We start from the raw sequence: 10,799 nt of genomic DNA on the forward strand, positions 1-10,799 counted from the left end.
CTGATTCACTTTGTGGTAAAGCAGAAACTAACACACCCTTGTAAAGCAATTATACTCCAATAAAGATGTTAAAAAAAAAGAAAAAAAAAAAGAAAAATCAAACATGGAGAAGACCCAAATTTCTAAATTATTTTTGAATTCTGCAATATATAATTTAACTTATAAATTAAGCTTAAAAATTAAAAGTTATTTCTTTTACTGTTGAGTAACTTAAGAAATACAAACATGTTCCCAAGAGTCAGCAAATCAAGGATAGAAACCTAAAGTTTAGTCTCAAATGTACACTGTTAAAGAACATGGTATTATAATCATTTTGATTTCTTCTTGCTTTCCCACAGGGGTAAGACAATATTGGTTTCAAACTCTAATGTGTATTATCTAAAAGAGTGTCAGTACAGTTACCATAAAAGCATTTTGCTAAAATGTGAGAAACTAGCTAAATGTATTTGTTTCTTGACATCTAGTATAAAGCCAACAGTGAGTTAGTTACATCTGCTTTAGGCTTGTGCTGCATAATGAGTGTCATTTGGTGACAGCTTAATTCTGTTGTGCTGATTATCTCAAACCTGAATGTTATGGCAATGCAGATACACTCTCTCATTTACCTTTATATGCCTGATAGAATGTATAATTACAGCTGGGATTAGCCTAATCCATTCTCTACGTACGTAATGAGCTGAAGTAATATTAAACTCAAAATGGAAAGGAATTTAGCATATTTTAACTCTTCCTCACTCTGACATGATTTTATTTTTATAGCTTCACTTAGCTTGATCCATTACCACCCTCCCTTTCATTCTGGTACACATTCTAAATTCATTCATTTCATAATCTCATGAGTTGAAGTCAATGGCATTTTACCTGGAAATAAAAATGTTATGATTATTAAACCACAAGAAGGCAACGGGTAATTTGAATTTCAGTATTTGCATTATAATGCACATGTAGAGAGAACATTTTGATAATAATGATTTATCTGTAGATGAAATAGTTTCTTTAAAGGAGATTGAATTTTAAAAGTCTGAGATGGTTGAAACAGGTTACCTTTACTACTGATATCAAAACAACATATTATTCTATGAAGTCCATAGTCAAATTCATATAATAAAGAAGAAATAAATAATGTACTTAAGATGCATTTCTCTTTTTTTTCTGGTGCACCCACCTCTTACAGAATATGGTTCTGATAGGTAAAAAGAAAATCAGAAACCGGTCACTCAGGAAGCATTCAAGTTCTAGAAGCAAACCAATTAATGTTTATTTAATGAACATATATATAATGTGTAAAGTGATCACCTAAGCATGGAACAAATGACACTAAAACATATAATAGTACCTGTTTCAAGTAAGTTTTGAGCTAGTTGTTCAGATAATACATACAGAAATTTCAAGGTAATATAATGGATAATGCAGAGAACTTGAACAGATTAAAAAAAGGAAAGTATTATATAATAAATGAATAATCAATACATTCAGCTAGATTTAAAGATAGATTTGACTACATAGAAATAAATACTAGTCACTGTTGTTTCACTTCAGGTAATGGTTGAGTACCTTCTTTCAGAATCACCTTCCTGCAGAAAACCATTATCAACTCTGGTGTAAAAACTACTTGAAGGGACTAAAGAATGGCCAAAATTAAACAAAAACTGGAGGAAAGGGAAGTGCTTTGAGTAAAATTCCTGAGTAATAAGACTTCTTGCCTGAGGGCACTTCCCAATTCATGTGAGGCTGCTAGAAGGAAAGGAGTCTTACTGGCTTTAGGAGTCAGAAGAGTTTGGTGTATACCAACACAGCTGAAAAGTGATGGGGAAATCTGGAAGGAGGGAGCCACAGAAGGGGCAGTCCTCAAATATAGATATAAAGTTGGAGAGCATACAACAGCTAAAAGGTTGAAAGAACTAAACAGTTTCAGCGGCTGCCCATCACGGACTTAGGGGTTAAGATGTGGTCTGGGCTGGTACAGAGTTGGGATTCAGTTGATTCAAGTTAACTTCCAGCTAGAAGAAGAATAAGAGAGAGATATCAGAATCCAGAATCTCTACAATATCTCATCCACAATGTGCACTAAATAATAACATGTCGCTAATTTTGTGTAGAAACAGAGAAATAGGACTCAAGAGAAAAAGCCCAAAATGTACCAAAAACCTACAGCTAACATTATACTTAATTCAGAAATATGGAATGCTTTTCCCCTAAGATTGAGAAGAAGACAGAGTCTGCTGTCTATTCAATTTGAACTGAAGTTACTAGTTAGTGGAGGAAAAAAAAAAAAAAAAAAAAGAAAAGAAAAGAAATAGAGTGCAGAAAGACTAGAAAAGAAAACTGTATTTAACCACAGATGACATGATTATTTATGTAGAAAACCCTAAGAAATTCATTTAAAAACTACAAAAAAATAAGTGATTTTAACAAGGTCATGGGCTAGGGGATTGATATACAAATATAATTTGTACTTCTATACACTAGCAATAAAAAAGAAAAACATACATTTATAATAACCTGTAAATACTTAAAATACTGATAAATGAATTTAATAAGAGACATTCAAGATCTCAACCATAAAAACAACAAAACATTGAAAAAAAACATAATGAAGGCTTGAATAAATGAAGAAATAGCCTGTCTATGGGATTTGAAGAGACTTAATATTGTCAACTTGTTAATTCTCTCCAAATTGACGTATAGATTAAATTCAGTCTGACTAATAATCCAAGCACGATATTTTTTACATAAATTAATATGTTGAAGCTAAAATGTATATGAAGATGCAGAGGATTTAAAATAAACTTTAAAAAGTATAACTACACTGGAGGACTTATACCACCTTATAGTAATCATTGCATAATGAAAGACAATAGTTCAATGCAATAGAACAGTGCACAAATAGACCCTCACTTATATAGCTGAATGATATATGACCAAGGCACTCACATGTACACGTGTGCATCTGTGCGCACACACACACACACGTATCAATACAAAAAGGAAAGTCTTCCTAACAAACAATGCTGGAATAACTTGAATATGGAAAATAAATAAACCCTGATCTTTACCTAACAACCTCTACAAAAATTAATATAAGATAGATCACAGACCTAACTATAAAAAGCTAAACAAATAAAACTTCATAAAGAAAACATAGGAGAATATCTTCACTAACTTGGAGTAGGCAAAGCTTCCTTAGCAAAGACACAGAAAAAAAAACCTAATAGGTTAAAAAATATACTTTGGCTTTCGACAAAATTAAAAATTTTGCTCATCAAAATACAATTAAGAAAATTAATTGGTAAACCACAGACCTGGAGAAATTATTTGCAGATTGCATGTGTGACAAAGTATTGGTGTCAAGAATATATAAAGTGTGTAAGTCGAAGAAAGTTTTCTTGCTTTTAGTACCAGAAAATTCCCTCAAATGTTAATAAAAACATGTAATATTTCTAATTTTTTGAGGATCCTATATACTGTTTTCCAAAGTTGCTGAACCAATTTACATTCCCACCAACAGTGCACAAGGATTCGCTTTTCTCCACATCCTTGCTAACATTTATCTTGTCTTTTTAAATTTTTTTATTGAGGTATAGTTGATTTACAATATTATATAAGTTTCAGGTGTACAACACAGTGACTCACAATTTTTAAGGATCATACTCCATTTATTTTATTATTTTTTAAAATTTATTTATTTTTGGCTGCATTGGGTCTTTGTTGTTGCATGGGGGCTTTCTCTAGTTGCAACAAGTGGGGGCTACACTTCCTTGCGGTGTGCAGGCTTCTCATTGCTGTGGCTTTTCTTGTTGCAGAGTATGGGCTCTAGGCACACGGGCTTCAATAGTTGTGGCATGTGGGCTCAGTAGTTGTGGCTCACGGGCTCTAGAACACAGGCTCAGTAGTTGTGGCGCATGGGCTTAGCTGTTCCACTGCATATGGGATCTTCCTGGACCAGGGCTCGAACCCATGTCCCCTGCATTGGCAGGTGGACTCTTAACCACTGTGCCACCAGGGAAGTCCCAATCATACTCCATTTACAGTTGTTATAAAATATTGGCTATATTCCCTGTGCTGTACAATATATCCTTGTGGCTTATTTTATACACAGTAGTTTGTACCTCTTAATCTCCTACCTCTATCTTGCCCCTGCCCCTTCCCCCTTCCCACTGGTAACAATTAGTTTATTGTCTATACCTGTGAGTCTGTTTCTTTTCTGTTATATTCAATAGTTTGTTTTGTTTTTTAGATTTCACATATAAATGATAACATACAGTATTTGTCTTTGTCTGACTTATTTCACTAAGCATAATACCCTCCAAGTCCAATCTCTTGTCTTCTTCTTTTTATAAATTTTATTTATTTATATGTATTTTTAAATTTTATTTTTATTCATTTATTATTTATTTTTGGTTTCATTGGGTCTTTACTGCTGTGCATGGGCTTTCTCTAGTTGCGGTGAGTGGGGGCTATGCTTCATTGTGGTGCATGGGCTTCTCATTGAAGTGGCTTCTCTTGTGGAGCATGGGCCCTAGGTGCGTGGGCTTCATTAGTTGTGGCACATGGGCTCTAGAGCACAGGCTCAGTAGTTGTGGCACATGGGCTTAGTTGCTCCGCGGCATGTGGGATCTTCCCGGACCAGGGCTCGAACCCGTGTCCCCTGCATTGGCAGGCAGGTTCTTAACCACTGTGCTACCAGGGAAGCCCTCTCTTGTCTTCTTAACGATAGCCATTCTAACAGATGTGAGGTGACATCTCATTGTGGTCTTGATTTTCATTTCCCTGATGACTAGTGATGTTGAGAATCTTTTCATGTACCCATGGGTCATTTGGACATCTTCTTTAGAAAAATGTCTATTCAGTTCCTCTACACATTTTTTAATTGAATTTTGGGGGTTTTGTTATTGGGTTGTGTGAGTTCTTTATACATTTTGGATATCAATCCCTTATCCAATACATGGCTTCAGAAATCCCACTTCTGGGTATATATACAAAGGAAATGAAAACAGGACATCAAAAAAGTAAGTGCACTTACATGTTCACTGCAGCATTACTCACAACAGCCAAGATATGAAAACAACCTAAGCATACCTCAATGGAAGAAAGGGTAATGAAGATATATATAGTGGAATATTGTTCAGGCTTAAAAAGGAAGGAAATCCTGCCATTTGTGACAATATGGATGGACCTTGAGGGTATTATGCTAAGTAAGTTGTCAGAGAAAGACAAATACTGTATGATATCATTTATGCAGAATCTTTAAAAAAAGTGAATTCATAAAAACAGAGAGCAGAATGGTGGCTACCAGGGGCTGAGGGATATTGGGGAGATGTTTAAGGATACAAAGGTGCAACTGGTAAATGTCTTGAGGATCTTAATAATCTGCACAGTGATTATGGTCAATGATACTGTATTATAAACTTCAAAATTGCTAAGAGACTAGATCTTAATTGTTCTCACAATAAAAAATAAATGGTAATTATGTGACAGGATGGAAGAGTTAGCTAATGCTACAGTGGTAATCATACTGCAATATATAAATGTGTCAAATCAACACGATGTACACCTTAAACTTACAAAATGTTATATGCCAATTATACCTCAATAAAGATACATACATACATATATACAAACATATATATCATTACACACTAACAAGTAAGTGCCTCTCCTAGTGTTGCTGAGGTAGATCTTATATTCGTTTATCAAAATAGCCTGTATTTTTCGCACTGATTTGAAATGATGTATTGCCAGTTTGTTAAAGAAAAATATGTTTAAGATAGTATAGGAGCAAGATTACTAAAGAATAAACAGAACTAAAGGGTACCACTAAAATTATTAAATAACCAAATAAAAAATGAAGAAACAAGGTTTCCTTATTGGTGCTCATAAATACCTCTATAAGTTGTTAACAATAAGAGACAAAGCCAGTTAGAGACAGACTCATGTACTAATTGTGATGAAAACATAATATGCATTTTAATTATTTACCATGGTCTCTTTTGCATAATGCAATTTTGCTAATAGAATAAATAAAGTTGTCTTCATTCCAAAGGGCTTTTTGAAATTTGCTATTAAAAAACACAAGGAAAAAATTCCTTCTTGATTAAGATTTGGTGTGTTCCCCAACATTCTGTTTTCAACTTTTTTGCTTTCCATTGGCATAGACTCATTTGATAAGCTCATATCCTCAGGGTACTCAGATCAAATCTCTTCCATGATTTCCACATCTGGCTATCTCCAAACTCACTGCTAAGAATTCTGATTCAAACTTGACATCCACCTGGCGGGTTTATCAAATTCTTTATTTCAGGGAGACATAAATCAGACTCTTCAATATTCATTCCATTACAGTGACCTTAGAAAAACAGTTTTTCTTTTTAGTATCTATAATCACTCATTCTAAATCTCCTAGTTTTCCTGTGTGCCTACTGAGTACTTTGGGGTGTGTACTGTGTACAACCTGGTCAGATCCAGATTGCCTAATTTGTTATTCTTATCATAACTTCTCATTATGTTCCTACATTCATTCATTAAACAAATATTATTGAAGGCCCACTGTGTTCCCAGGGCATGTCTTCATGGAGCTGGCATTCTAACTGAATGGCAGTAAATATAAGAAATTATAAAGTACAGTGCTGTCCTATAGAACTTTCTGCAATTATGGAAATGTCCTGGAATATCTGCATTGTACAATATGGTAGACAGTATTCACATGTGGCTACTGAGCACTGAGAACATGGCTAGTGCTGCTAAAATAAATATTTTAGAAATTTTATTTACACTTAATTCATTAAAATTGATATTTTAATGGCCACATGTGGTTAGTGGAACTATACTGAACCATGCAGAATATTAAGTTGATAAGTCTTATGAAGAAAGAGGAAAATGAAACAAGAACAGGATAAGGGGAGTGCAATAGGGAGGTGGTTCAAAGAGAGATTAGAATTGTAAATAGGCTGGTTAGAGTATGACTCATTGAGGTGACAACTGACACATCAAAGATCTGAAAGAGGGAGAGAGTTGGCCATGATTATATCTGGAGGGAAAACAAGAGGTGAAATCTGCATCCCTCTATCTTCAACTCACTGAATCTAGGTTTTCCTCAAAACAAATTCTTTCTTACCCATTTTATTTTCAAAATCACAATCCCTTCAACTATATGAAGACTACTTATCTTGTCTACAATTTCGATTACTTCCTACTAAATTTCCAAATGATACATTTGTTGGTCAATTTATTTATTACATTATTCAAAAAAATCATTTTTTTAATTTAAGTCTTTCTCCTCTCCAAAGAGATAGCCTATAGGTAATAGATGTGGGAAAAAAGTGTTAAAAATATATTAAAATAAGAACCATTCTCTATCTAAAAGAAGGTCACAACGAAGTTAAATGTCAGATAACAGATAACGTGGAATTCTAGAAATTTGGACAATTTGAATACTGAATTTTGAGCAATGAATGTGACACCAAAATTCCTAGAACTTGTAGCAAAAATGTGATGGAAAGTTATATAGTTTAATCTCGTGCAAGAAAGGAAAACACAGTCATTAGTTTCCTTAAGTGAAGAAATACTTACCTCTAGGAAGAAAAAAAGTTCTATATGACTTTTTGTAGGTGGTATAGAATAATGTTGTCAATCTCTGTAAATATCTAGTTATAGTGAAAGGAATATTTTTGCTTAATTTATAATTGTACATATAGTGTATGAATATATATTCTTGGTAAATATTTTAAATCTCCCAAAGAAGGCTAAATTCCCCTCTGACTACCTTTTCTGGACAGTTTTCCTTACTCTTCTTCATGCCCATTCCTCCTTTCCTGGAGCTCATCAGTATTATAAGATTGATATCTAACATATTGGAACTTGAGCCATGTACATGCATAAACATCTATTTATATACTCATAGAAATTCATACTATTTTTTGGTATTTTCCAAACGTTATATCATTTTCCAACATGTTTTGTCTCTAAGCAATATTTCTGGACGTTCTGTAGGTGTCATACATTTTGGCCATTTATTCTAATTACTGCACGGCACTCCATGAAATGGATACACCACAGTGAACTGAGCTATACTATTTTTGACAGACTGGTAAGTAGTTTTTATTATGAACAATATTGAAATGAACATCCATGTATAGAATCCTCTTCATGTTCATGCACATTTTTTTTTCTGAAATACAGAAACTTAAAATTTCTGCATCATTTTATTTCTAATATATTCTGTCAAGTTATCTTTCAAATTGTTTGAACTTAGGTAAACACACAACAGGATTATAGGAGCACACCCTTTCCCTGGAATCTGTATATTGATCCCTTATCAATACATACATTTTCCAATTTCTGAATGATTGCCAATCTGATGGTTGAGAAAACCTCATTGTTACTTTTTTTTTTTTTTTTTTTTTGTGGTATGCGGGCCTCCCTCTGTTGTGGCCTCTCCCGTTGCGGAGCACAGGCTCCGGACGCGCAGGCTCAGCGGCCATGGCTCACGGGCCCAACCGCTCCGCGGCATGTGGGATCTTCCCAGACCGGGGCGCGAACCCGGTTCCCCTGCATCGGCAGGCGGACGCGCAACCACTGCGCCACCAGGGAAGCCCCCTCATTGTTACTTTTAATTTGCCCTTTTGCGATGACTAATGGGATTGACTCTCACTTCACATATTTTTTAATAACTTAAATTACCTTTTCTTTGATTCTTTTTCTTATTCTTTGCCTGTACCTCCATTCACCTGCTTCTGTTTTCCTTAAATAATATAGAATCTAAATATATATATTTAGAAATATATGTATAGAATCTAAATAAATATATATACTTCTTCTCTTCCTCTTGAATTATTCAAAATTGTTTAGATTTTCTTTTTTCATGTATATGGTTAATTTTAATGAAGTTACATTTCTCAATCTTCAAGTTTTTTGCTGTTTGTGTCAGCTTAAAAATACATTTTTGTAACCTAAGATCATAAACATATTCACTTATGTTTTCTAACCTTTGTGTTTCATTTTGAATTAATTTTTCTAAAGGGAAAAGTATCAAACGTTTCTTTCACAACAGTCAACGGCCCTAAACTCTGTGAAATAGCCTATGCTTTCTCTCATAGTTTAAAATGTCACCTTTTCTCATATAATAATGATTATATACATGGATCTATTTCTGAACTCTATTTCAGTCCATTTACTACTTTGTCTAGTCCTATACCAGCATCACACTATAGCCTTCAGTTTCAGTTTCTTATTACTGTCTTAACAAATTACCACAAATTTAGTAGCTTCATACGACACAAATTTATTTTCTGACAGTTCTAGGTCAGAAGTCTGACCTGGGTCTTACTGGGCTAAAATCAAGGTGACAGCAGGGCTACATTCCTTCCTGGAGACTCTAGAGGAGAATCCTTTTCCTCCTCTTTCAGTTATTGGCAGAATTCAGTTCCCGGCATTTGTAGGACTGAAGTCTCATTTCCTTACTGGCTGGCAGCTGAGGGCTGTTCTCAGCCTCTGGAAGATGCAGCTTTCCTTGGCTTGTGGTCCTATTCCTTCATTTTCAAAGCCAGCACTGGCATGTCAAGTCCCATCACACTTCAAATCTCTTCTTATTCTTCTGTCTTATATTTCTGACCCACCTGGGAAAGGTTCTCCCCTCTTAATGACTTATATTTGTCTGGCACACCCAGATAACCAGGATAATCTCATCTAGTCAAGATCCTTAACTTAATCATATCTTCAAGTCCCTTTTGCCATTTAAGGAAACGTATTCATAAAGGGTCCTATATATCTATCTTCGCCTATCTTGAAAAATCATCTTGCCTTACCATTCACATTTACTCAACAACATGAAACCGAATCAGCTTATCCAGTTCTATGAACAATTTTGCTGTGATTTTGATTTTCACTATTTTAAATTTAATAATTACTTCGAGAAAACCTGGCATTTTTATGATATTTGGGTTTGTGACTCAATTTTTCCAGTAGTAAAAGGAGTATAGCTTTACACTTTTAAGGTCTTCCTTTACATTCTTCAGTAATCTTTCACTGCTTTCTCCATAAAGATTTTGCTTTTTTTGGCCACAACCAGGGATTGAACCTGGGCCCACGGCAGTGAAAGGGCCGAGTCCTAACCACTAGACCACCAGAAAATTCCCAAAGATCTTGCATTCTTATTAATTATAATATTTTACTATTTTTTGGTAATTTTTAAATAAGTTCTTTTTTTTTGCCATAAGTTCTTAAATGATCCTTACCAATCTATAGGGCAACTGTTAATTTGTTGGTTCTTGCTTTATAAAGGAAACTTAAGCCACTGATGATATATAAAGCTTGTCAATTCATTCTTTTGTATTTTACTCAGGATACACTCTCTGCAAATTATAAATACCCATACATCTTTTTAAATAATTATTTAAATCTTTTTATCATGTAATTATAATTATGAGCACAACCAATTTGCTGGAGAATAACAGATGAGGTATACTTGCCACATCCATGACTTAAACAAAAATGCACCTTACAGGGGAGAGGACTGGGGTTGGCGGCGTGAACACAGCCTGAAGGGGCTAGTGCGCCACGGCTGGCCGGGAGGGAGTCCGGTTGAAGTCTGGAGCGGCCGAAGAGGCAAGAGACCTTTTCTTCCCTCTTTGCTTCCTGGTGCGCGAGGAGAGGGGTTTAAGCGCGCCACCTAAAGGAGCTCCAGAAACGGGCGCGGAGCTACCAAAGAGACAAGAGACTTTTTTTTTTTGCCTCTTTGTCTCCTGGTGCGAGAGGAGAGGGGATTAAGCGCACCGCGTAAAGGAGCTCCAGAAACGGGCGCG

The sequence above is a fragment of the Physeter macrocephalus genome, chromosome 21 (genome assembly GCF_002837175.3).
Source record: "Physeter macrocephalus isolate SW-GA chromosome 21, ASM283717v5, whole genome shotgun sequence".
Taxonomy (NCBI): domain Eukaryota; kingdom Metazoa; phylum Chordata; class Mammalia; order Artiodactyla; family Physeteridae; genus Physeter; species Physeter macrocephalus.